Source organism: Sturnus vulgaris, chromosome 15 (genome assembly GCF_052056855.1).
Source record: "Sturnus vulgaris isolate bStuVul1 chromosome 15, bStuVul1.hap1, whole genome shotgun sequence".
NCBI lineage: Eukaryota > Metazoa > Chordata > Aves > Passeriformes > Sturnidae > Sturnus > Sturnus vulgaris.
In genome coordinates this window covers 10,234,749-10,258,561 of record NC_142257.1, presented here as the reverse complement: position 1 = coordinate 10,258,561, position 23,813 = coordinate 10,234,749, and the positions used below count along the sequence as shown (strand labels likewise).

The following is a 23,813-nucleotide window of genomic DNA, read 5'->3' as shown; positions in this document are numbered from 1 at the left end:
CCACCTAGAGCCACAAATGAAGCTTGTCAGAGGTGCTTAGCAGTGTTGAAGATCACCCCCCTTTTCAAGCAGTGCTACTTTTGGCTGTGATGCTGAGCACTGTTTGACTTTTCTATGCCCCAACTTATCCATGTGTAAAACCTCCATGACAAAATGAAGGTGTTTGGAAATTAATTGATACTGGTAGAGCCTTGAGAATCTTGAGTGAAAAGGGCTTCAGGAATTTGTAATAGGATCATTAAGCGCAATGCCAGCAGAGATACTAAAAGCAGGGTCAAATTTTTCAAGCTATGAGGAAAAGTCAAGGAGGAAGAAGAGAGAGATGAAGACCCCAGAAGAGCATGAAAGTGGAGAAGAGGCAATGAAACAACCTGTCAGACACCAGGCGCAGAGACAGAACAAAGGTCTGAATTATTAACTCTAATTAGCAACTTAATAAAGAGGCAAGTCTTTAAAAATGAAATGCTTACACTATATTGTGAAGGAACTTGAGAGACATTGGTCACCTAAATAAAAAACAATATTTAAGAGAGCAGTGGAGAGGCAGATTGTCCCCAAGCTGGAAAGGGGGTTAGCAGGCACAGGGGCAGATAGCAGAGCCAGTGGGACCCTGCCAGAAGAATAAGTTTCATGTTTAGTCACTTCCTCTTAGGATCTTTTACCTCCTGAACAAATGAAAGAAGAGAAGAGAAGAGAAGAGAAGAGAAGAGAAGAGAAGAGAAGAGAAGAGAAGAGAAGAGAAGAGAAGAGAAGAGAAGAGAAGAGAAGAGAAGAAGAGAAGAAGAATACTGCAAATACAATACTAAACTGAACTTCATTGTTAGTCTATGGAAGAAAAGAGACAGAAGACAGAAACAAGAACAGGCTACACTGTGACGCTCTTAAATGAAAAGAACAAAACAAAGATGACACCTTGTCTGGCTTGAAAGGGTTCAAAGGTTGAAAGGTTCTGGCTTCAAATGTCATGTTTGTTGTTTTCATAAAGACTGAGTGTACATGTATGCATGTACCCATACCCACTTACATGATAAATGAGGAGACTCTATTGCAAACCTTTGAGCAGGGATTTTCACAGTAATAGCTCTGAATCCAGCACTCAGACATCAAAGGGACAATGGAGCCCAACAGCACCTGCAGAGATAAACGATTTTCACACAGCCAGAAGGAAGATACACTCTTCAGCAGCCCCAGGACTGCTTCCTGCCGTCCTTCCCTCTCCTCATACATATCTCCATAGGATTTTCCTAGCCACATAACTAATTTCACAGGTTTAATAATTGCCCTTGCAAGAGATATTGCTGCAAAACTGCAACTGCTAAATAGGATAAGTAGCATATTTGTAAAGCAAGAAATCAAGAGATCTTTTTTTTCCCTCAGTAACCTTCTTGATGCCAAGTAATGGCCTTTTGGTCAATATCCTTAGAGAGAACATATTACCTAAAACAACATTAAGGGCATTTGTCACTAAGTTATTTTCCAGTAGGGACCAACTGTCCTTACTCTGTTCCCCAAAAATCACAACAGGCAGGAAGCAACGCATACTGGTAATATTGCCTCCTAAAGCAACATTAGCAAAACTGCTGTGAAATGTCTTCAGTTTATGAGTTCACACTTCAAGAAGGACATGGAAGGATTCACAGCTCAATTAATCAAAAAATGGATTGAGTTGGAAGGGACCTTAAAGCTCATCTCATTCCAATCCCCTCTTGTGGGCAAGGACATCTTCTAATAGACCAGGTTGCTCCAAGCCCTGTACAACCTGGCCTTGAGAAGAAGCAACAAGAAACATCCAAAGACTACAAGAAGGACTCAGAATGTACCCAGTGGCAGAAAAATAAAGCACATTTTTATTTCTGTGTGAAGCTCCAAGAGCTGAGCTCCCTAAGTTGGCCTAAGGGCAGCACAGAATAGTAGCAAACACGCAGAGGATGGTTTGATATTAAGGATCAGTTGACATTAAGGAAAAGGTAAAATGACAATTCAGTGTTGGAAGGTGGACAAATTCCACCTCAAAAGAAAACCTACAGCTCCCGATCACTGATTAATCTTTGTAACTCAAGACAGGTGTTTCACTTTTTTCCACTTAAGAATTTTTAAGCTTCAGAGATGCAGAGGAGTTTTCTTCTCCTCTCTACACAACCTGACACTGTGCTGATTCTCTTCTGCTCAGCACAAGCAAGCAAAGCTCTGCAGGGAGTACTGCACCCAGCAGACTGGTATTTTGGCATCATTCTGACAGACCAGACAATATGTGCTGCACTTGGCTTTTTGTCCTTGGGAAGCTGGTGAGAGTTAAAGTTACTTGTTCATTTTGACAAGAACTGAAATAATTGGGTCATTAAAGCATTGCAGTGTGTTGTTCATGGAAATATACCAAGGTTTCATTTGGATGATCTAATGGCTGCCTCAGAAAACAATTAGAAGTAATTTCTGTCTTCCTTCTATGCAAAAATTGATCTATTCCTATGCACCAGCCAAAGAAGCAAAGACTGGCAGAAAATGATTTATGATGGAAAAACAGGGCATTAATTATAAGTAAAACCTTGTATATCATGAGTCAAAGATCAAATAGCCTCATCTGAACATGTACTGAGAACTTTCTTGAGGAATTCAGCTGGATGTACCCACTTTTTTGCTGAACTGCATTAAGATGTTGACATCATCATATTTCTAATGATAATACAAATCCTCCCCCATGTGGATATCAAAGAGCTATATGGTCAATTACCTATGCCCAATGCTTACCCAGCACTATTAGAACTTGCAATACAAATATGTATTTTAAAGTCCTGCTTGCATTCAAATTAGATGTTGTTAATATATTTTTTAATTTTATATTATGGTGAACGTAAATATTTTCTTAAGAAACCCTGGGGGAAAAGTGACATTTGGAGATACATACAAAAAAAAGAAAATTCACTAAAATTGGAGAAAGAATGAACCCCATGAAGCAGCAAGTTTGTGGTCATAAGCATTATCTGGTTTGAAAGGCAGGTAGTTGCTAAGAAAAGGCAGGAGCCCCTTCCCTGAGATGGAGAGTGCAACCCCCTCCCTTCCAATTATTGTAATTTTGGAATCAGGGGCTTTCAGGCAAAAGCTGGAGGTAGGAATAACAGTTCTTTATTAATATATCTTACAAGACAAACAAAAGAAATAACAACAGCTATAAAAACTGACAACAAAACAGAACAGTCTAACTCAGTTCCAGCCCTTTTTGGCCAAGGCCCTCTCTCCGTGCGCTCAGTTACCGGTGCTGTGGGCAGGGCAGGGCCCGTGTAGCTGAAGGGGCTGGGTGATGGCGGCAGCGGCCCAGGGGTGAGAGGGATGGAGGAGGGACTCCCCCCTCACGGTGTCGGTCGTGGTGCTCGGCAGCGTGTCCGGAGGTAGTAGGATGAAGTGGTAGAGCAGCAGAGCGATGTCTGACAGCAGGGAACGTGGCTCCCGTCGTTGGGATTGTGGGAAGGATGCTAGATAGAAGCACCAGCCGCCTTCCTCCAACTCCACAAGCGAGCGAGCAAGCAAGAGATCGAGAGAGCAGGCCCCTGCCCCACCCTCTCTTTTCCCCTGTTCCCCCTCTCCTCCCCGCTTCGATGTTAAAGTGTTATTAGCTAGGGTGTAGCTACAAATACTTAGCATAACAATGGGAAAAATTCCACAGAAAGAAAAGGGAAGGATTCAACCCCCAACAAGCATGCCTAAAAATGAAAATAATTTTTCCCAAAAGTACATGTTGTAGATTACTTGGTGTACAAATGTTTTTGTTTAGGACTTAGGACTTCTATTAGAATTAATTACTTTTGTCGGCAGCTTAAAATGTATAGCGGCCTTAAAGCAAGGGCAATACCTATTAAATTTAATTACTTTCTCCTTCAGCCTAAGCAATAAAAAAGTATGATGGGGATCTGGTTATTAACTAAGCATGGCATCCAAATGAAGACACAGTGCACAATAATTGTGTTTGTTGGGCCACAAGCTGGTGGTTCTCATTGGTCTCTCCTGTTCCAGGGATGAGATGCGCTCTGGGAAAACAGGAAATATTTTCTTGCCTTGATCTACTTTGGACAAAATCTCATCCTCAGTCACATTTAAGGCCTCATCACTTGCAGCAGAAAGCCCTTGAGTCAAAGACAAACAAGCAGCTCCCTTCTCTGCTCACAAATCAGCTGCCACAAGCCAGGGCTTGAAATATTCTAAGGACTTACCATCTACTTTTTTGTATGATTTTTAAACAAAAGAGGTATCTGCCTAAATAAGAGCATGCTACAGGTTTTCATTCAAAAATATATATATATATTTTTGCTTGCTTTGAGTAATTTCTACCAGGATTTTTGTGGAACTACTGAAATTCTCTCTGTTTATGCGCCTAAGCTGATGGAAATAAAATATTTATATGAGTGCATGCCTGTGTGTCTATATCCATAGCTTTGAAACCAAAGTTTACAATTAACTTCTAAATTCCTTAGGAGCTTAGTCACCTTACTAATGCAAGATCACAATTTGACATGGAAAAGAACTTGTTTTAAAAGTTAACAAAATAATAAGTGACAGTGATTTCTACATGACCAAGATACTCTGCACAGTCCTGCCACCACTCCTTCTCTTATTTAAACTCTCTGCACAGATTTCAAACTCATTCCGAATATAACTGTCTCCAAAACTGCTCTCTCTGCCATGTCAAGCGTTTTATAGATGCATTGCTACCTTTCTCACTCTTCATCCCAGAATAAATATAATCTGTTCATATTTTAGAATTGAATCCAGTAACGTTTCTGTGTTCAATCCAGCCTGTATTCTTGTCTAGCAGTGATCCTAAGTCATCCTTGATGTAGTTACTGTGAGAGATATAGTAAAACATTTTTTCTCAAGTATTCAGAAAAGAATGAAAAAGAATTTTCAAATATTCTTCAGTTCTTCCACTAGGGATATTTGTTTTTCAAAAATCAAGCACATAACACAGCATACAAAAATACTGCTACTGTTTGTCTAATCTTCTCATAAAGATTTAACAATTTGCATGACATTAGTGGACCAGCGTGTGTTAATAAGCACCAAAATGTCTAACTGCCCATTTGCATTCACAGGTCCCCAGAATAGCAATTAAAGTAATTTTAATACAAGTCTAAAATAGGAAAGGAATTTCAGCTTGACTTTTATGAGAGGTTTTTGATCCTTTAAAGCATCAGGCATGTGCTAAATTCACAAAATGAGGTAAGATCTGGACTGTTTTATAGTCAGTGAATATATAAGTGTGGGTCCTACTTACAAGGACCCACATTAATTATTTACATCAATAAAAAAATCACACAGAACAAAGCCACACCATTGATCCTAGACAGAAAGATTACCATCACTTGCCTGAATCTCAGATTAATGGGAAAACCACCAGTGCTGCAGCATAGATACCCAGAGTAGACAATCATAACTGTGATCAGGGAGCAGAGGGAAAAGTAGAAAGCCTCAGCTCTCAGCAGCCTCCGGAGAAAGAAAAATATTATTTAGGATGTACAAGGTTTTCCAGCATATTAGGAGTCAAGTTCATCCTTGTGTGGCTTCCATGGGTGAAGCAAATGAGGTTAATAAAGCAAAACATCCAGTGGCAAGAAGGCAGAAATATTTTCTTGTGCTTTTTCATGTAGGACAAAAATACTGCACCGAGAGAATTTCTCCCTGCCCTCAGGAAACCTTTCCACTATTTCTCTCTCTTTCTTTTATGTGTTAATCAAATAAGAGCTGATGCAGAAAGCAGGACATTTATGGTAATGAGGCCCTGGTGTAGGTTACCCAGAGAAACTGTGTATGTCTCATCCCTGGAAGTGTTCCAGGCCAGACTGGAGGGAGCTTGGAGTAACCTGATCGTAGGGGATCCTGCCCATGGCAGGGAGTTGGAACTGGGTAATTTTTGAGGTTCCTCCCAACCCAAAGCATTCTATGATTTTGTTATTTCCTTCCTTGCCCTGCCCTCCTTGATTATTGCCTGTTCTGTCTTAGTTCAGCAGAATGAAGTCTGTTTTGTCAAGGAAGATGCCACACCAGTGGTCATCCTATTGGGACTGATGTCCTCCCATGCCAGGCTGAGAAGACAGCTAAATATCTCTTCCTCACAGCAACAATGAGATGAGAGAGATCTCTATGAGCCACCAGTAAAATAAACTGAGTAAAAAAAAAAATAGCCTACCAAAGAAATAAAACATAGAAACCCCAAAAAAACCCCAAGGTCAAAAAACACAGACACAAAATCAATCAAAAAGACCAACTACTACTTCTTAAAACCTTCAAAAAATTGATAGAGTGACTAAAAACTGTTGCAGATGAAGAAAAAACTGTCAGTGGAGGATTTCCTGTGGTATATGCCAATATTTGAGATAATTGGCTAGCAAAGAAGGAAAATATTTTCAAGAGCTTCCTCACAGTCGGGAAGGCAGAGGCTGCAGCAGAAACCATTTAGGTACTGGCAAAATAGCACTTAAAAAGAGGATGTAGAAAAACAATGGTGGGGCTGTTAAACCAGTGCAAGTAAACCTGGAGAGGCAAGAAAGCAACAAACAACTGGAAAATAGCTTTAATTGCCAAACTGCCAAATTACTGTAATCTGCCAGATTGTATTCATTGGTACATCATAGATTTACTGTCAGCATCAGAAAAAACTTGATTAGAGGATATTTTTATCGCAGGTGAAATCAGAGACATACAGGCAGCTAAGTGGAAAACAAAAAGGTTTCAGAGGAGAATTGTGCACCCATCATCATTAACTTTATCGACTTTGAAAAAGCCATTGATAGTCTCAAAAAAATTGCCTCCAGAAGATAAAGGCTAAATGTGGATTATCTCAGAAGATAGTGAGAATAGCAAACCTTTATGGAGATCCTGACTGTTCTAAGAGAGAGCAACTGGAGTCAAGCAAAGCTCTTCAAGCACCTGCATCTCTCTTCATTAGAAAATTACTGGAAGAAAACTGGCAACACACAATCTAGCAGACATCAAGGCAGACTTCTCATTTTCTGCATACAAGAAGCAAGTAAACAGTGAATGCTGGGTGATATAAGACAGGGGTAAAAAGAGGTAGGGAAAAAATTCCTTGAAAACAGTACAGAATGTGTACAACTGTAAGAATGGCAAACAAACCCAACATAACTGTTATTCAAAAGTCAGTGGAGAGTGTTGAAAGGTTTAGCTCCTCTTCTAGTCTAGTAGCAGCAGAAATAAAAGGTGGAATCGCAGAACAGGTGGAAATATAAACCAGGTAGACAGTTGAATAACAGACTAGGTATCATTAACAATGTGCAATTGGGCCTTTCTTTTTCATACCAAGTCCTTAAACTGTGCATATTTTTACAGGGTAAAAATTACTAATATTAGAAATCCAGAGGGAAGCACAGATCAGAGACAACTGAGACAACTATTCACTTTTTTTTTCACCACTTAAGATAGAAAAATGCCATTTAAATTAGATTTAGGCCTCATAGTCACTGAAATAGTCACTAGTGGGAGAACAAAATCATACAGGAAGCCATTAGAGAAAGCACTGGTAAGCAGTGGTGGACACCGACAAGCTTCTGCTTTTTATTTTCCGCTCTAGTTCATGTGTCTGTGTTGCATTTACTTTCCTTGGAAAAAGCAGATGCTTTTATAAAGTTTTTTTCCCTGACTGTTGCATCTCTAATTCACATGCAGCATATAATTTGCTTTTCTTTAAGTTTCCTCACATTGTCATCATCGCAGGCCTCTTTCCAGTGTGGATAACAATGTTGATTACCTCCTGCTATTTGTAAATCTCTACCTGAGAATAATTCAAATTACCATAATAATGTATTATTCCCAATTAAAATTAAGGTACATTGAGACTGAGAAAGAAATTAAATGCAGCAGCCCCATCAGGGTATGAAAAACCCACCGGGAAGGTAGATTTAGATGTACAAGTGAAGAGCTCATATATTAATAGCAATTTTCACACTGCTCTGAAGATGCTGTTGGGGAATATTGGCCTATGTATGACATTATAAAATATCCTATCATTCTGTAAACATTATTACTTACATAAAGTGTAGAGCCAAAATCATTAATATGACATAAAGAGTTCTTTTGAAGAAATCAATCCTTTCAAAGTATCATTTTAAAAATATGTATTTCTGAGGAGCATACCAAAGCCCTACATTTCCAAGTACAACAGGAGATTGTGAAACCTCACATTAATTTTCCAGTTCACAGATCTAAAAAGCACAATGTGAGCTCCTGTTCAGGAAAGGTGAATTCCCAGTTTACCTTACCTTGTCACCATCAAGAGCATCATTAATTTAAGCAACATGGAGGTTAATTTAGTTGTATTGAGCTTTGTTCATGCAATGCATCCCTTGGAGCTTCACAGCCTTTCTTCCTAATTTCAGCCCATGAAGAAAGCATTGGTGAAGGGAATTTGCTGCTGTTGGGTGTGTGGTGATGATCAACATGGGGTGAGGGCAGTGAGGCAATGCAGCAGAAACAGGCAGCAACAGTGATGTGGCTGCATGTCAGCCAGGGCTGAACCTCATTTGTGAGAGAAGTTTATGACAACCTGCTGCCTAAGTTGGACCTTCTCAGACTCCATTTTCCATTTTCATCATCATAAACTCCCTTAAATAATTAAGTAAAACAAGCCCCTTCCTTTTCCCTCTCACTCTGTTTTTATGTATGTAGCAGCTATTAGAAAATGTGTCAGATTTTAACCTCATCTCTTCATCAAATATTACAGGTCTTATCACTGAGAAGAAAGAATGTGCCAATAGAAAAAACTATGCACTGGGCCATAACAGCTGCACCATACGTCTCAACATTCATCTCTCTGCCTTAAATTAAAGCTGCCTTAAATTCCATGCCATCCATCTTTTCTTTCACAGGGGTGAAGGAGTTGATCACATTTAATTCCAGAACGTGCTCAACACCAGGTTGGATGGAGTTTGAAGCAACATGTTCTGGTGGAAGGTGCTCCTTTCTATGGCAGGGGGTTGAATCAAATCAATCTTCAAGGTCCCTTCCAACCCAAACCATGAATATGGGGCAACCCATGGTGTAGAGCCTGCACAAAGTGGCTTTAATACTAATGCCCACACTGGATACTAAATTGAAGACCTGGGTTTGCTAGGGAAATAACAGCATAGTGTTGCCCATAACATTTTTCTGCAAAAAAATTTTAAAAATGCTTTTTTTTCAAAGGCTTGTTACAGAAGAATATAGCTTGTGCAGCAATGTGAAATCTGCTGGGAGATTGCCACAGTCTGTCCCTTCTGCATCACACCACAACTCTATCAGGTGGTGCAGGATACCTTCCCTGACCAAGTACCAGGCTTTTTTAAACCCCAGCCATTTCTGCTCCTTCCTTTATTGCAGGTATTGCAAGTGAAATAATCCACAATTCTTTTGAGATATTTACTTATCCCTCAAGCATGAAAGTGTTTCAAAGCAACTCCAGCATCTATTTCACTAAATTGCTGTTTGTTTCTGTAAATGAAAGCCATACAGTGTGATACAAGGGATAATTATTAGCGTTAGTCTTTCCATTATAATCATGGATTGCTGGCTTAGCTCTTGACAAAAAAAATATTTTTGCAAGTGGAAGTGACTCCAAATATTGATTAAGAGCATACAGCTTTGGGCATGCCTGTTTCCATTTGTCATAATGATGGTGTGGCTATTTGGGATAGAAGGAAAAAGCAAAAATATAATTAAAGCATCAAGAACTAAAACTAGCCAAGAAAGGGGGTGCTTTGGAATGCAATAGGAGAGCTCACACATTTGTTTACAGTCTAGGGCATAGGCTAAGCACTATTCTGGTGTGGGTTCAGGAATGGTGCATGATTTTACCTGCAATGGCTGAGCCAACTCCTGCTACTCACTCTCCATCCTACCCACCCCATGGCTTTGTGCTCCCATGAAATGAGTGTGTAGCAGCTCCCACGAGACCACAGTTCATAAATTGGCATGTGAAAATTAACAGCTCTCTTTATTGTGTGGGTGGGATGGGAGGCAGAGCTGTGTTGCCTGTCAGTCTATCAGTATAATTCACTCCAGCACTTGAGTGTTTTCAAAACCAGTGCTAGGCCAGAGCTTTACAAGCATTTATGTGCCAGATTTCCACTGATTTCCCACCTTTAAAGCAATGACTCTTGAGAATTATGGAGACTATATCCAAGTGACCCATCAGGGCACAGGTTCAAGAGCCTGACTTGCTCTTGAAAATTTTAGTCCATAGGTCTGTAATAAAAAAAATGTTACGAGACATGATTATTTGCAGAGCAGTAATAGGAGTTTCTAGGCTCTGTCCAGCTTTTCGTGGTCGTGTCCCCAACAGAAAAGGATTCTTATTGCAGCTTTAGCTGTACTTAAGACCCTGCATCACTCTCTTACACAAACTATGACACTCAGGTGTCAGAGCTGCTCCATGTTTCCTAAAGCATGAACTATAATCAGTAAAACATCCATGTTGTTTTGATTAGCAAGACAAGCATTTAGCCATGACATAGCAAGTGCATTTTTTCAAGTTTTAGAACATCTCAAAAGTGTATATATCTCACAAATAAAGAACTTCACAGAAAACCAATAAAATCTAAAATATTTTTAATATATATAAAAAAAATTTAACATCTTCTAATAAAGTATAGCATTGAAATCTCTGGGTAAGAAGGGACATTAAAGATCATCTAGTCAGACACCTTCAAGTGGACCAGTTTGTTCAGGGCCCTGTCCAACCTGGCCTTGAACATTTCCAGGGATGGGGCAGTCACAGTTTCTCTGGGCAACCTGTGCCAGGGCCTCACCATCCCCACAGTCAAGAATTTCCTCTTAACATCTAGTAAAAATCTCTCCTCTCTTATTTTTTAAACTATTCCCCACTGTCCTATGCCTATCCTCCTGTGTAAAAAGTCACTCTCTTTTTTATAACCCCTCTTTTTAAATACTGAATCACCACGGTGAATACATCTTCATAGTTAACCACTTTCCTTAACCTTAATGATATCCCTTAGCCAAAATCTCTACAATATCAAGGTAAATGGTTTTCTTGTTTCTACTTTCTTGAAGCAAACCTGAATAATATTTAGAACACTAAATTAGAACACTTCTATAAAAATGCCTACATTTCTGAGATGGTTTGACCAATTGCAGTGACATGTCTGTCTAGCTACATCAAAAGATGTTGTCTTGACATTAATGGAGGTAAGTGATCAACATTGATCAACATTAGTGAATCTGACAAGTCACGGAACAAAAATGTACAGTCAGAAGAGATGAATTTTGAGCAGATGTACCTAGGAAGACAAGTGAAGCAGTAGGGAGATCAACTTCACCCTGCACAAGTCCCAGCAGTCCCACAGCATTAATGCCTGAGTTTTCCAATAATTTACTATGGAGCATTTTAAATCTTCTCACTTTCACAGATGACAGACCATGCAAATTGTCCATCCAGGGAAATACTGTGCTTGCTGTTGTCTTTATCAACAGAAGGAAAAGACCCTGTAGATGGATCAGTATGGGTCATCGTATTGGTTGATGTATTAAAACTCTGCCCAATTTTTTAACTGTAGGCATAAAGCTGTGCATTCAAAACAACAGCCACCTAGAAATTGTCTGTGCTAGTGGCCAGTCAAGCAGCTCATGGCTTGCATATGTAAGGGATGAAGCCTCTGAAAACACAGTGACCACTTGCAACAGATATCAGAATAAGAGACACTCTCCATGTGTTCAACATATCAACGTGGGTGGCTTTTTTGGACCCTTAGGAGTCTTCACCCTTTCCTCTGGACTAGCTCAGATGTTAGGGTGAAGCCTCGGGATCTGCCACATGAATGTAAATAAAAGATAACAAAAGAGGCTCTTTCCCCCTGGGGAGGTTACAGGGTTTATTTCTTGTGGTTCCCCAGGAGCGTAAAAAGGGAAAAGGAGAAAGAGAAAGAGGGTGAAAGAGGGCGAGGTCAGGGGGCACAGGTCTTTTCTAGGGTCTGAAAGGGGGGGCGGGAAGAAATTGGATCTTGGCCAGCTAGGTATGGCCAGGAGGGGAGAGGGAACAGACTACAGGACATTGCAGGGGTCACAGAATGTACCATTTCCAATGCATCTAGGGAGATGCAACAAACGTGCTCTTCATCAGCACCTCATGTTGTATTTCACTAAGAAATTGTTTTATATTTGCACTGAATGGTTTATTCCGTTCTCCCCGCCAAGTTTGTGGTGTGGTAGAGTCCTTCCTTGGCCCCTCCCCCTCTGAAGTATCCTATTGGTTGCAGCTCAGTTCCTCCTCTCTCCTTTTCCTGAGTTTAAAACTGCCTGCCATTTGCTGCTCAGTCTCTTTTCCTCCCCACCTCCCACCTGGAAGAAGATCTACAATAAAGAGTGGGACATTCCCACGGGAGGAAACAGCCTCCTTGTCTTTTGCCTTTGTCCCTGTGGGTTCAATATTCTCCCCTGGTCTGGAGCTAGCCAAAGAGACCAGACAGAAAGGGGAAACCCCACAACTGGCGCTCCAACATCAGGCTTCCCTCAAGGTCAGAAGCCCACAAAGCAGCTGGATTCTACTCGTGGATTACAAGTCTTCTGGACTGTTCAGCTACTCTGGCAGCAGGGGCTGCTTTTTGAGCAGCAACTGCCGACAAGGAGAGGCTGGTAGCCTACCTTTAAGCCCAAAGATGGGTCGGCCCAGGACAGAGGCCTTCCCTTGCAGCAGTTCCAGCCAGCCGAAGAGGGAGGTGAATATCTCTCACAAGTGTTAGCGGGGATCCTGAAATAGCCCCAGTCACAGCAGGGGTGGGTTCCTGCCGGGGGGACAGGGGCACTGAGTGGACCATGCCAGCAAGCAGGCAGCACAGAGCCATGTGGCACAGGCCCAAGCAGAGTGGAGTGGCTGGTGCGCGTGCGGCAGTGGCACGCACACGACCTGGTGCAGCAACGTGGTGGGTGCGGAAGCAAGCAGTGCGAGCAGTGTGACACCACCACTGCGAGTTGCAGCGGCTGGCACACCAGCTGCAAGCAGTGTGAGCTGCAGCTGTGGTGTGGTGCTGGTGGAGCAGCATTGCCGGAGGCAATGGTGCGCACTCCTCCTACCCCAGCGTCACTCGAGGATGAGAAGATGCCAGACCAGTCCCCAGGCTGGTTGTGGACAATTTTCAATGCTTTTGGTTTCTGTTTGCATTTGACTGTGAAGAAAGGTGGATTTAAATCTGCAAATTGCTTTTAACATCAGTATGGGCTCTCAGCTTTCTATACAGCAAAGGAGTATATATTCCCAAGTTCAGGATATCTTGAGTAGTGGGAATGTTACAATTTCTAAGAAACACTTAAAGCGGTTTGTTTGCTGGCTGTCTCTCCATTTCCCTCAGTTTACCGTGCAAAATGTATATTTGGTCTCTTCCTGGGACAAAATCAGAGACCTATTGGCTTTCAAAGTAGAACAAGGAGATAATACAGTATCCAAATTTCTCCCATTGTTCATTTTAATTTGAAAAGAATTGATAAAGAGGGAAGTGAAAGGACAGCCACAGCAAACTCCTCCTACCCCCAGCTGGTCTCCCCAATCCTCTGCCCCTCAGTTGGGGGAGATGCACAGGGCACCCTGAGAAACACAGGGGACCTGGCACAGCCATTCCTTCCCTGGCGCCCTGTCTCCCCCTCAGCACCCTGCCTCTGGAACTTGTGCACAGACTGGCAGAGTACCTTCACTGCATCCCTCTACCCCAGTTCCTGCACATCGACTTCAGTGTAAAGATGATTCCCCCATCCACAAAGCAACGGCCACGTGGCAGGGATCCAAAATGGCACTTGTCACGTGGCAGGGGTCCAAGATGGCGCCAACCATCTTCTTCTTCCCACAATCCCTTTAATCCACATGCTCCTGCTCCCAACCCTTTCCCATCCCTCAACCCCTTCTGCCCCTTGGACACCCCTCCCCCTCCCTCCATGTTCCCGACCTGCATGACATCATCATGCAACCCTGACACCATGTGTTGCAATCCTGGTTCCCATGGTTGCCCCTACCTCCCAGGCGGCTCCACTCCCTCTCCTGTTCCAGTTTCCAGTGTCCCACCTCCTGGTTCCCACGGGGTGGGGGCAGGGGGTGAACCCTGGAGATCAGGGCCAGCTAGAGGAAGCCATACCCTTAGCTGCCCCTGTCATATATACTGATAGGAGAAATGGAACTAGAATCTATCAAAAGCTATTAGCTTTTTCCTACCAAAACAAAAAAGAAATTTGCAAAACCCAAAGGGAGTTTGGCCGAAGCAGTGGAATCTTTAAAGGAATGCTGAAAGCTACCCTAACATCCCACGAATTACTCCCGGCCAATCTCTGAGATCTCTTCTGGTGTCTCCTAATCCCCTCAGAGTTTGACCTGTGGGAAAGCACCTGGAAGAGATCTCTGAAGGGACTCCTGGGGGAACTTAAGCAAAGCACCCAGAGTGCAACAGATGCAGATGGGAATGACATCACCTATGAACATCTATGTGTGAGGGGGAGTGGGCTAGCCCCAAGGACCAAGCTCAGGTTTTACCCAAATTCATTCTGGATAAAATCTGTGGAGTTGCAGAAAAGATTTTTAACCAATTACCAACCGTTGAAACTATTGGTTGTTATATTAATATTAAACAGATTGCCTCAGAGAATTTCTTGCAGTTTGTCGACTGCCTTCGTACACAAGTGGAGAGACAAGAAGAAGTCCCAGTGGCACAGGCAGAACTAATTAAGGAGATGGCTCACAGGAATGCCAACGAAGCCTGCTGCAGGGTTATCTTGGGACTGCATATCGATCCTCTGCCTACACTAGCACAGATGGTAGAAGCATGTGCTTCTAAGAAAGCAGAGCTGTTCGGTACACCAAAGAAAAAGCTAGGACTGACAAACTCAAAAACTGCAGCATCTGTAACACCAGAAGTAAAGAGGCAACAGAGGTCACCTGAACAGCTTCAACATGTCATTTGCTTCCAGTGCAAGAGGCCAGGACACTTTGCCAGAGACTGTCCTCAAAGCCACCAGCAGAAAAAGAAAAATCAAAAAGAAGGAACAACCAAGAAATAAAAAACTAGGATGAGAGTGTGGACCTGCCCCGCACCATGATATAAATACAGTGGGCTCCACAGTGGGCAAAGCCTCTCCCTTAACAAAAAAGGGGGAGGAAGGAAAGAGGGATATGGGTCAGCAGAAAAATAAAAATTAAACCTGTAGTAACAGGTTTGTAAAAGTAAAGTTTGGCAGCCTCACGGGTGTTTCAGGCTCGTGACTACCAAAGCTTTTCTTTCAGTTCTACCAGTTGAACGATCATTGCAGTGGACCTGCCAGGCACCTGACAGGACATGGTGATAAAAAATACAGGACTTGACAGCAGTGAGTATTTTCTCATTGGGGGCACCGCGCATGCGCACTCACACACACACACACACCCCTGGAGATTGAGGTGGCTCCCATGACCATCAAGGGAGACATAACTCACCTCATTCTCCTGGTGTGCTGCCCTCAGCCATCATTCTATTTGGCCAAGGGACAAATCCTTGCCCAGGCCATTGCCATTCCCATTCCAGCAGAGGTCCCAGTAGATGAAAAAGCACCTGAAGTCTACTGGGCAGAAGTGGTTGGCGAGGACAAATCCATTATGGGATGCAACCTAACCTGTGGAACACATCATTTCCACGTGGAAGAGTTGCTTGACATGGGGGCAGATGTGACAATCATACCTGAAAGGATATGGCTATCACATTGGGAGTTGCAACCCGTGGCTGGAAAAGTCCAAGGTATAGGAGGGGTCAGATTAGCAAAAATCTCAAAAGGTATTGTACAAATCAAGGGGCCACATGGGAAATTGGCCAGTGTTCATCCATGTGTCACCAACTACAAGTGGCTCCTGTGGGGGGTCAAATTAGTTATCCCTAAGACTCCCCAGGATTTCTAGAGGCAGCCACTGTGGAGTGCCCTACACACAAGTTAACGTGGCTGGATGACACTCCAGTTTGGGTAGGACAGTGGCCACTAAATATGGAAAAACGTAAGGCGCTCGAGGAGCTCGTGGAGGAGCAATTGGTCAAAGGCGACATAGAAGAGACAACCAGCCCTTGGAATTTCTCCGTCCTCATGATTAAGGATAGGATAAGTGGTGGCTCCTCTGTGACCTCCAGGAAATAAACAAAGTAATTGAGGACATGGGGTCACTCCAACCTGGGATGTCTTCCCCAACGATGCTTCCCCGCAATTGGCAATTGGCTGTCCTGGACATCAAGGACTGTTTTTTCCAAATTCCCCTACACCCAGAAGATGCCTCACGGTTTGCCTTCTTGGTTCCTATCATCAATTGAGAAACCCCAGTGAAGTGTGGCCACTGGAGACTAGTACTGCAAGGCATGAAGTGCAGTCCTTCCATCTGCCACTGGTACGTGGCTTCATTGCCATCCCCAGTGAGCACCCAAGAAAGGGAAGTCATCATCCTCCACTACATGGATGATGTGCTTATGTTCACCCATAATGACTCTATACTCCAACACCCACTTGACCTAGTGGATAAAGTTTTAACCTCTGCTGCATTCCAGCTGCAGGAAGACAAGGTCAAAAGTATGCCACCTTGGAAGTACCTGGTCTTGGAAATCCAGCAGACCGTTCTTCCAAAGAAATTAAAAATTGATCCCAAAACCCTAGTGGATCTCCATTCCCTGTGTGGGTCTTTGAATTGGGTCAGGCCCTGGTTAGGCCTCATCAATGAGAATCCAGGCCCTCTCCTCAATTTATTGAAGGGGGAGAGAGAGTTGGTTTCTCCCAGGGAACTGACTCCAGAGGCAAAAGCCGCAATCCAAAAGCCACAAAAGTCTTTGGCCGAGAGGCAGGCTCACCATTATCAGCCCGAGCTGCCTTTCAAATTCATTGTCCTGGGAAAGCTGCCACACTTGCATGGTTTGATATTCCAGTGGGTCAAAGGGCAGAAAGATCCACTCTTAATCATAGAGTGGGTTTTCCTCTCCCATCAACGATCCAAGACCATCACTAAGCCACAAGGGCTGATGGCTCAGCTGATCGGAAAGCCAGGGTAAGACTGCGTGAGCTGGCTGGTTGTGACTTTGTGTGTATTCACCTCCCAGTCTAACTTTCTAAGGAGGGAAAGAACTCTCCCAAAAAGTTGACCAAAGAGATGTTTGAGTACCTGCTCTAAAGCAATGCCAACCTCCAATTATCTCTGGACAGCTGCAGTGGTCCACACAAACTGTTTAATGAGGAATTCCCTCATTCCTCGTGGGAAAAGGAGCCATAGGCCACTCAAAGCTCTCACAGTGCTCACTGACATGTCCAGGGCATCCCACAGGTCGGTGATGACTTGGAGAAATCCCCAGACTCAGCATTGGGAAGCTGATGTTGAGTTTGTGGATGGGTCACCCCAAGTTGCTGAACTGGCCACAGTCATGAGAGTCTTTGAGTTCTCGGAGCCAATTAATTTCATAACCAACTCAGCTTATTGACAGAGGTAGTGTCCAGGGCGGAGCAGGCAGTGCTCACAGACATCGAGGACAAGCATCTCTTCCGGTTGCTCTCAAAACTAATTTATTTCATTTCACATAGAGAGCATCCATTCTATGTAATGCATGTGTGGTCACATACCGATTTGCCAGGCGAAATTGTCAAAGGGAATCATAAAGCAGACTCCATTGCCACCCCAGCTGAAAAGGCACGCATCCCAGACATGTTCCAACAGGCAAAGCTGAGTCACCAGCAATACCATCAGAATGTGCCAGGTCTGATCCATCAGTTCCAACTAACACGGAGTCAGGCCCAGGCCATTGTGGCTACCTGTCCCAGTTGCCAGCTCCAGGCCATGCCATTGCTGGGTGTTGGGGTTAACCCCTGAGGCCTTGGGAGCTATGAAGTCTGGCAGACAGATGTAACACACATTCCCAGTTTTGGTCGTCTTAAGTATGTACATGTAAGCATTGACACGTATTCAGGTGCAGTTTATGCCTCTGCCCACGCAGGAAAAAGGGCTGCGCATGCCAAGTAACACCTAGTGCAAGTCTTTACAGTGCTGAGGATCCCTAGGGAAATCAAGACTGATAACTGCCTCGTATATGTATCCAAGGAACTCCTAGAGTTTGTCCAGCAGTGGGGAGTGGAACATAAAACCAGAATCCCCCACTCCCCCACAGGCCAAGGTGTGGTTGAGCATGCCCCACCAGACACTCAAGCAAGTCCTGTCTAGACAGAGTGATTAAACAGTGTGGATGTCGCCAAAACAAAAGCTCTGCAAAGCCATGTTTACTATTAATTTTCTAAATTGTTCATTCGAGAATATGAGTCCTCAGGTGGTACATCACTTGAACAGCAGTTATCAGTTTGTTTCAGCATCCACTAGTTCTAATTAAGAACCCAGAAACTTGAGAGACCAAGGGTCCTTATGTACTTGTTACCTGGGGGTGTGGCTGCGCATGCATATCCACCCCTACGTTGACACCCCAAAAGTAGATGAAACCTTTTGTCCCCAAAATTCAATATCCTGCAGAAGGGGATGAAATGCAAGTAGCAGTTGCTTCAAAAGGAAGATGCTGCCAGAAAGAGAAGAGAAAACCATCCTGAGATCTGGTCACATTCCGGCAGACACCCTGACTTTTAATATGCTTTATAATGTTTGTTTTTACTTTTTAGAAAAATCTACCTCCCATTCAACCTTGTGATGAGCCCTATCCAAATTGTCATCCAGTTCATGCTAAGCAGTCTGACAGCTGCATGGGTCGTCCCTCAGTCACGCGAAAACATCTGAGTGTCCCTGGCACAGACGCTCCCCCTGTCCACTGCAGGAGCAAGAAACCCTATGTCTACCTGCCTGATGGGGATTCGGAGGAGATTACCAGGCAGACCACTCTCTAAAATCGTGCAGCCTCCTCCTCCTCCTGCTGCATGGACATGAGTGACAGGAATTCGAAGGACTTTGCTGCCCAAACCTGACCTTAAAAGCTCCCAACATCCACACAGCCCTCCGAGAAATGAAAAGTTTAATCAGACAAGTAAAACAAGAATCCAAGGACTGGTTCAATAGACTGTTCAAAGGCTGGGGACTCACAGGGTGGTGAACTTCAACAGTTAAAACAATTTAGTCATTTTTTTGTTGATCTTTGCCTTATAGTGTTGGCGTTCAGAAGTCTACGTTGCTTAATTTTTAAAGCCATTAACAGTTTAATCCCTACTACCTCAGAAGTCAACCACATAGAGTTGACAGACTGTCCTGGTTTAGGGCAAATTTGGGAGAAAGCTACCAAAGGCCCCTCCCCCCACAAGAAGCAAACCTGAGCGGCCCCTCCTCCAGCTGGTTCGGCAAAGAAATTTCCTCAGAGAGAAGTGGAAAAAAACTGTTTATTCAACAGGCACAGCACTGCCCAGCACAAAACAAAAAAAAACCCCAATACCAAACAACAAAACCTCTCACTGCTCTGAAGAGATGACAAATTCAGAAAGTCTCTCTCCTGTGGGTGGTAGCTTGGCTCAGTCTGTTCTCAGTCCCCCCAGCACTGGAAAATACCGCTGCCCAGGCCAGGCCCTGGTGGGCTGCAGGTGCAAGCTCCTGGTGCTCCCCCAGATCCCCAGTCCAGAGCAGGTTCAAATAATTCCAGGATAAAAAGGAAAGAAAAACTTTGCAGGAAACTTCTCTGCTTCAGTTAGTCAGAAACTAACAAAAAGCAAAGGAGAGCTCTCTCCGCTGTCCACCACAGTGACACAGTCCAGGAGGACGAGATGATGGAACTCCTATCTCTGTGTTTTGAAAACAACCCCCTCAGACATTCCACTGCTTCTCCTGCCCCCTCCTTCACTCTCAAATCCAGCCTTAAAGGTACAAAACTTATTTCTGGGTGTCCTGGTTTAGGACAAATTTGGGGGAAGACCTCCGGAATGAGCCCCCAGACAGCAAACCCCCACGGCTCCTCCCGCCCACCACAGTGTTCGGGCAGAATTTCCTCAGAGAAGAGTGGGAAAAAACCTGTTTATTTAACAAGCGAAACACTCCCCAGCACAGAAAAAACAACACCAACTGACAAAAAAACCTCTTTCACCATTCTGAAGGGATGATAAACTCACAGTCTCTCCGGCGAGTGGTCGCCCAGTTATCAGTCTCTGGTGCTGGGGAATGACTGCTGCAGATCACAGAATGCAGACTCCCGGTGTTTCTCGGTGTTTCCCATCTCCCCGTCCAGAACAGGTTCAGATGGTATCGGGGGCGGGGGGGGTGGGAAAAACAGTCCAGGGAAAAAGTTGGACTGCCTAGCTGAACTAACTAAAAGCAAGGACAAAGCAAAGGAAAGAAAAAGAGGCAGAAGCGAGCAAGCAGGCAAGCAAGCAAGCAGAGCTAAACCTCTCCTAAAAAGAGACCGTGGGGGAGGTGAGCCAGCTGATAACAAGACAAAACAAAGCTTCACTTTCAGACTCAGTCCTGAAAGCACAGGACATAATACCAAACATAAACAGAACACACAATTGGAGATACAAACACCATAACATCACCCTAGGACACTGAGATAATCGGATAAATGGGGATACAATTCAACATGACAAAGTCACCCCAGGACACAGACCAAAAGCAGTCTAACTTGCCCACAAATCATAAGTGGTGGGCAAATCCATATTCTGAATCAGAATAAACCCAACACCTTTCTTTTAACTTTATTTAACAAAAAAGGGGAAGATGTTATAATGCACTAAGAAATTGTTTTATACTTGCACTGAATGGTTTATTCCATTCTCCCCCCAAGTTTGTGGTTTGGTAGAGTCCTTCCTTGGCCCCTCCCCCTCTGAAGTATCCTATTGGTTGCGACTCAGTACCTCCCCTTTTGCTTATTGTCCACCGTTTGCTGCTTGGTCTCTTTTCCTCCCCAACTCCCACCTGGAAGAAGATCTACAATAAAGAGTGGGACGTTCCCATGAGAGAAAACAGCCTTTGAGTTTTGAAGTTAGATATAGGATTTCATTAACAGTGTCTGATTCCTTTTGTGTGCAAAACGAGAAGTTAATTACCTTTATGCCTTCAAAGTATCAGTTAGTTTTGTGCTGACTGTTGTAAATAGTGATTTCCAGGCAACAAAACCAGGACTTTTAAACAAATCTCAATGAAGAAATTTGGATCCCAAGCTTATGCTCCAGAGCAATTTGGGTAGTTTTGCAAAACCTTATTTCAAAATACATTTTACAGGAAGCAATCTATTAAAAAAAAAAAAAGTAACACAAATCATATTCATTTTTCTGCTATATATTTATTAACGTTTTGGAGGCTGAGGGAGAGAACTACACTGAGGATGCATAATAATAGTCTTTAAACAAATAAGAGTTCAAACAAAACAGATTTTTAGAAGGTCATGGTTTTCAGAAAATGCTGAACACTTTCCTCTGCAAGGGAAAGCAATTCCCTCAAAGGTGTCACAAACTGGACAACTGAAGCATTCATTCACCTGTGAAATTTTAGGCTACTATCTCCAATCATACCTTCAAGGATTGGATTCTGATAATTCACAGTCATGGAAATGGAATGCTTCAGTATGAGACATAAATGTGAGGGATGAATTATAGACTTCCCTGATAATGGAAAAATGAGCAGCATGTTTATCATATACAGAAAAATTAAACTTGGTCAGCCTCGCCATAATGTAGAGCATGTAGCAGGACATCATAAATTACAGTGCTGCTAAACTCTGTTGTCATATCCCTATAGAGAGTGGGACTGGTGAATAGAACATGGCCCTCACACTCTGGCTCCTGCTGCTGGGTAACTCTGGAAAAATTTCTTGTGTGTTTTGTCTGTCAGAAAGAGTAGGCAAAGGAGAAATGTGAAGTGGTGCACTTCAACAGGTCTCTGTGAGCGACCAGCGTTCTCAAAGCCTGGAGCACACTTACTGAATTGCTGACGAACAAAGGCAAAGGATGAGTCTTTGTATGGAACTCCAAAAACAGCTTATTGCCTTGAAGAGGGTCAAGGGACAAAGACAAGATGGGGTTGAGGGCACAGGATTAAATACAAGGACGGGGTGGATCTGAGGGTCAAGGGCCAATGGGAATAGGTGAAAGTGGTGCAGAGGAGGGGCAGCCAACTGGGAAAACCAATGAGGTAGCAGGGGTGGAGCAATGTGGCAAAACAGAGCCAATGGGGATCAGGGCAGGGAAGAATATTCTAGGGAAGGTAGATATATGGTAAACAGGGGCTGAACCAGGGTGAACAGGGGTGACATCAACTGTAATAACCAATAGAACTTAAGTGATTAACATGTGCCTGCAAAGGCCTATGGGAAGGAGGCACTTCTCACCATGACCTTAGAGGAGTATTTCTCCTCCCTTGTTCTTGCCCAAGAGCTCAAGTGTCATAGCTCTCCAAATTTCGACAGAAGTGATGATAGGTTTGTATCCCATTCTTGCACAGGGCCAGAATCAGAATGTCCTGTGATGTGTACTTGCTACTTTGTAAAATGCAATGTATCTCCTTTTAGTGGAATCACCAGGCTAAGACGGCTCCTACCTACATGCGCAGTCTGTTTTGAAAGGCTGCAGTCCCTGTATGCTTAAAACCACAGCATTTCAGCCATTCTTGAACAGTTCCCTTCCATCAGCCAGGACCTGTTTTGTACTCCTGGGTGCCTTCTAAAACATGAAGGTTTGATCAAAGCAGTACAATTCATCAAAGTCTCTCATGTGAAGAACACACTCTCTGAGGAGTGCTGCCTAAGCAGGGATTTACAATTGTGCTGCTGTGCACATCTGAACATCAATAATAAATATGGAAAAGAAACATTTCCATGTGGGCTCTGAGACCTCCCCAATGCAATTCCAACAGCAGTGGGAGTCACAGCAGATCTTCTAAAGTTAGTTGTATTTTATATGAAACTTTCCCTTTGTGGTTTGTGTAAATCCTTACGATCTGAGCTCAGAGCTAAGAACCAGGAAGTGTGGAAATAGCAGCTGAAGTGCTGGGTGAGAAAAGATGGTCTATGCTATCAGCCATACATGTGCAGAGGAGACAGATGTGACAATATAAAAGCCTGGGCAGCAATCAGAAGGACATTGCATGTGGCAGGGGTCAACCTGCCAATTAATGGACAGCTAGTAAGACATACAGATAGTAATATATATGTATGTCCATTCTTACTGAAATATTCAGTAGAAATAAGTTTGTTTCATAAAGTAAAGGATAACATACAGTGGTCTAAAAGAGGCAATCAAAAAGGAGAACAAAGCTAAGGAAAAACAGATGGAAAGGAAATCTAAATAAAGCTGCTTAAACTGTTACCTAACTGAAAGAAATTAGGAAGCTCTTTGAAGTCCTTGGAGAACTCAAAAGTTCAGAAGAGTTCTAATAAAGGGACTTGGATTTAGAATCATTACTGGAAAAACTAAAATTAACAGCCTCTTCTTCTCTTAAGAAATTAGCTTCTACAAAAATCCAGTTGAAAGAAATAAAGCAAAATATATCTCTTCACAGCCAGGTATTTTCACAGTATATGCACAGTACAGTAAAAACAGGTCACATTTGAATATACACTGCAGGAAAATTTATTTTATTTTTTATTTAAGACTTACTTTTTCATTGATTTCTCAGATATGCCCAGATACCATTTTGGTCACTTCATCAATAATATTATAACAAAGAAGTGAAAGGAATAAAGGAAGGAAGGGTAGTTGATCAACACCTTCCCCTCTGATGTTTTCTCTACTCCCAAAAGCTTTCCTGGGACAAATCCAGGAATTCAAATTACAGGAATTATTTCTATTTATATTTGGCCTATCAAAATCCTTTACATTCAAAAACAAAGCAAGCCACAGAAATCATACCAGTGCTAATTCCTAAACTACTCCTCTCAACC

The 23,813-nt window shown here is 43.1% G+C and overlaps 1 long non-coding RNA gene across 1 annotated transcript in view; it reads right to left on the bottom strand.

Moving 5' to 3' along the window:
- The window catches only part of LOC148221983 (uncharacterized), a 37,737-nt gene extending 17,393 nt beyond the window's left edge, over positions 1–20,344 (bottom strand). The window contains exons 1-2 of the long non-coding RNA XR_015806988.1: positions 20,050–20,344; positions 1,025–1,131 (exon numbers count right to left, since the gene is read on the bottom strand). This is a non-coding gene — a long non-coding RNA (uncharacterized LOC148221983). The remainder of the gene's footprint in view (positions 1–1,024; positions 1,132–20,049) is intronic.
- Positions 20,345–23,813: the final 3,469 nt, after the last annotated feature.